The sequence below is a fragment of the Hibiscus syriacus genome, unplaced genomic scaffold (assembly GCF_006381635.1).
Source record: "Hibiscus syriacus cultivar Baekdansim isolate YM2019G1 unplaced genomic scaffold, ASM638163v2 tig00110888_pilon, whole genome shotgun sequence".
Classification (NCBI taxonomy): domain Eukaryota; kingdom Viridiplantae; phylum Streptophyta; class Magnoliopsida; order Malvales; family Malvaceae; genus Hibiscus; species Hibiscus syriacus.
This window is the reverse complement of record NW_024062898.1, coordinates 775,242-779,132: the sequence shown is the minus strand read 5'-3', so window position 1 is coordinate 779,132 and position 3,891 is coordinate 775,242. Positions and strand designations below refer to the sequence as shown.

At 40.1% G+C, this 3,891-nt stretch overlaps 1 long non-coding RNA gene across 1 annotated transcript; it reads right to left on the bottom strand.

The window, feature by feature from the left end:
• Positions 1 to 231: 231 nt before the first annotated feature.
• Positions 232 to 3,516, bottom strand: LOC120144332. Its single transcript, XR_005518025.1, has 3 exons — positions 3,400 to 3,516; positions 475 to 619; positions 232 to 384 (listed from the first exon to the last, which is right to left on the bottom strand). It is a non-coding gene; the product is annotated as an uncharacterized LOC120144332 (long non-coding RNA).
• Between the last annotated feature and the right edge of the window lie 375 nt (positions 3,517 to 3,891).

Below are 3,891 nucleotides of genomic sequence, written 5' to 3'. Positions count from 1 at the left end.
GACATTTAACAAATACTTTTACTACATATGTATGTCTATATGATAAACCCTTGCACATGCTACTAAGGGTAGCCATTAAGCTCTCTATTCACAAAGAGACCAATTAAAGTAATGCAAACAAAATTCAGCCGTAAGATTTACACTGGACAGGTCTCTTCGTACCGAAGGGCAAAGACTATTTTGCGCAACCAATCGGCATATGCTATATTTGAGTCTCAAGGATATAACAAACCAAATATTACTTTGTGGAATTGAAGTGACGAAAACTACTTGGGGACTAACCTGATCGGACAGACAGAATGCAATGCAACAAGCTGCCTTCGCCAGCATGAACCGCTCATTCTCTGTCAAGGGCCTCTCTATCACCTTTATAAGATTGGCATCCTAAGAGATCAAAAGCACATAATAGTGAGCTACAATATATAAAAATCTCCTCGCCCTGAAGTTTCCGGTAAAATGATAAGAGAGACTAACCTTCTGTTGTGGTTGTATTGAGGGCCTCACACTAGCAGTGTCACCAATCATGATAACATTGTTAATGTTCCCCCTCTCATCCCTTTCAGTTGGTGAAGACGTTGAATGCCGCCAGCTCCCATTAATAATATATTTGTAGTAATATCTGAAGATAATCGGAATTAATAACAGCGGCGGATCCAGAAATTTAAGAACGGGATCCAAAATTTTAATTTTCTTTTCTTAAAAATAATGAGTATGCAAAAGTTGTAATTTTTTTTCTTTTTTTCCTTAACACATTAAGCTAAATTTAACCACTTTTCCAAAATAATGGGATCGCACTTGGCCCCTATGGGGGCTTAGTGCATCCGCCCACTGATTAATAACATGCGATAGAAAACTTCTTGTACAAGAGACACCTCAGTTTTTTTTATAGAAGTTTTAGGTCTCATTAAAAACTCCCTTCGTATCCGTTCACATACTAAGAAGTATGTTAACGAACATTGGAAGGAAGAAAAGAGTACCTCAAAGTTTATTAATAATAATAAACAATACAAAAGATAACACGGAATATCCTCCTATGGTGATATACACCATTACAACAAACACCTTAACCTCATACAACCTCATCCAAAGTCACAATCGGATCACCTTATTTGTAATTACACCTCCAGCAATAAGATTAAAACAACGCAACAGAACATAATACAAAAGAGAAGCAACACCTACAACCATATAAACTAAATCAAACCACAATTGGAGAGATGAGATCTAATGAGATTCGTCTTCTTCAGGAGCCCAAGAGTTTGGCTTGAATGAAGGCTCTATCTCATGCACCATGATCTTGAAGGAGTTGTCACCAACCTTCAATTCCAACGTCGCATCAATTCTCGCACCAGCCTTTGCGAGGACTTGAATTTTTGCCCGATCAAAGGATGATGGTGACTGACAGCTTTCATCGATTGCTAGTAACTGACCCCAACTATCAGCAATGTTCTTGAAAGTATCCCAATTCCATGCGCGAAACGGAGCACCCTCGCAAACTAACCATACTTAGCGACACTCTATTACCAAACTCTCTGACCAAGCTTCGACTATAGAGAACCACTCTGCGAGTCTCTGATTTATCGTTCTTCACACTTCTCAATGAAGCAGAATCTTCGAAAATCATTAATACCATTTCCAGCAGCTCTCATTAAGGAGAAGCCAATGAGGCCCTTCGCATGCATTTGTCTAGCGAGATGACCAATTTTGATAGTCTTTACACCACCCCACTAGACAATTGCTCAACACCTGAAGTTTTTCTTCATCTATAACGCCTTCAACTTTATAATGATTCTTGCTTGAATCATCTTCCATCCCGGACTTGCAGAGAACACCTGTCGAAGGCTTTCTCCAATAGGAATGACGAGGTTTGAATTTAGCGAAAGAAACACCAATTTTGCTGCCCTCGATATAAGAGCCATTCATTTTTGAGGTCGCTCTCTTTGCTTCTTCGATTGAAGCGAATCGAATGAAACCAAAAAGAACTCCTTTTGAATTTCTTTTATTTGGAATAAAAGCATCAAGTACCCGACCGTGTGAGCGAAATAAAGATCCAAGCCTCTTCCAATGAATCTTCTCTGGTAAATTATCAACAAATAATGTGTAGCATCCAGACTTGTCATTACTGCACACCTTTGTGGAAGACTCCATGGTTCCCTCATGGACACCATCAACTGCAGTCTTTTCGACGCAACACCCAGTTTTAACAGGCACATGAATACTAGGAGATGCTACAGAAGCTGGATTTGGCAATGGCTGTACTAGAGGAACATGAAAACGTCCATACTTGTCAAAAGCATCAGAATCAGTAATTAATCCTCTTTTAAAAACAAGATTCTTCATTTCCATCTCAATGTGTAAAAGAGACTTCAACTTAGCATCAAAAACCATTTTCTGAAGGGCGTCCTTGGCAACAACTGCAAATTTTGCATTTGAGAAGAGAGCGAAACCCTTAGGCTTGTCTCCCTTATAGCTCAATTGTGAATCTTCAAAACCTGGAAGCCATCTCAGAAGATTCTGCAGCTCTCTCTCTTTGACATCTTCAGGCAGACCCATAATAAAGATAATACGAACCTCGTCATGATGAGAAGGGTGAGATGATGGAGAAGGCGCGGCTGCAGAGGGTGAAGGAGCTTGGACCGTAGATCTCTGCTGGAGAGAAGGGGGGTTCCAGCACCCGACATGTGAAAAATAACTGTTGAAGATAAAACCCCAGAGACTTGACGAAACTATCTTGGTTGCGCGCCCGGCGAAGGTGAAGGCTGTAACTGCCGGCGAAGAAAGAAGGGTGTAGGTGAAGAAAAGAATCCAACAGATAGATCTTGAACCTGAGGACAGATGAAACTCCGTAGATATCCTACAACCAGACCCTCAAAGGTGGTTTAGATCGGGAGAACAACTTGGAAGAACCATTTTTTGTTCTGTTTTTGTCTAACCGGTCAAAGACTGAAACACATAGAAAGGCGGCGAACGGATGACGGAGTGTGGCGGTGGACGACGGACGGCAGACGGTGGACGACGGATGGTGGAAGGCGAACGGCGAGGATGAACGTCGGCGGACTGCGATGGAAAAGATGAAATGATGGATGAAAGAAAAATCACCTTAAACCAAGAGAGAAGCGGGAGCTTCTCTCACTAGGTTTGAAATTTGAAACCAAATTTGTATTTACGAGACACCTTGGTTTTAATCGGAAAATATCATATTAACCAATTGCATCATGTTTGGAAGAGTTAGAAAATTCTTTAACCTTGTGTATTTAGATTAACAATGAAATATAATTTTTTGTAGATAACCATTAGATCTAGCATTCACCTGGTAGTAATAATCATTCCAATAAAGCGGGGAGAGTTTGAAAACTAAAGAGCACATAGGAAAATATTTATAAAACGAACACCACTTACTTTCCTTGAGGAAGCCTAATTTCAACTTCACATCTAGCTCCACCTTTATGGGTTGCCTTAATCGGATCTTTCCAATTTCCTGTAAAATCTCCGACTAGGCTGACATCCTCTCCCGGTAAGACAAAAACAAGAACTTCCAAATAATCTTCACAAACCACCAGTTGTCATATATGCACTCAACTTTAGTAACAACAATGGATTAAATTCCTAGATGCAATTGAATTATGATTACATTATAGAGTAAGTCCTTCATTAAGTTGGAACTTGGAAAACCTTTGGGATCGCAAAAATGCAGGAAGAAGATTATGCCATTACAGCCCATAGGATGAGGGATTCACAATTCCTTACCCATCAGAAAAGAAAAAAAAACTATTTTTCCTGTTTCTTCCTGCTGTGTGGCACTGCCCCATGCAAAAACAAATAAGACATACTTAAACAAATTACCTCATTATGGCCATTCCACACAAAGGTCAAGGCGTGTGTTGCAGGTCC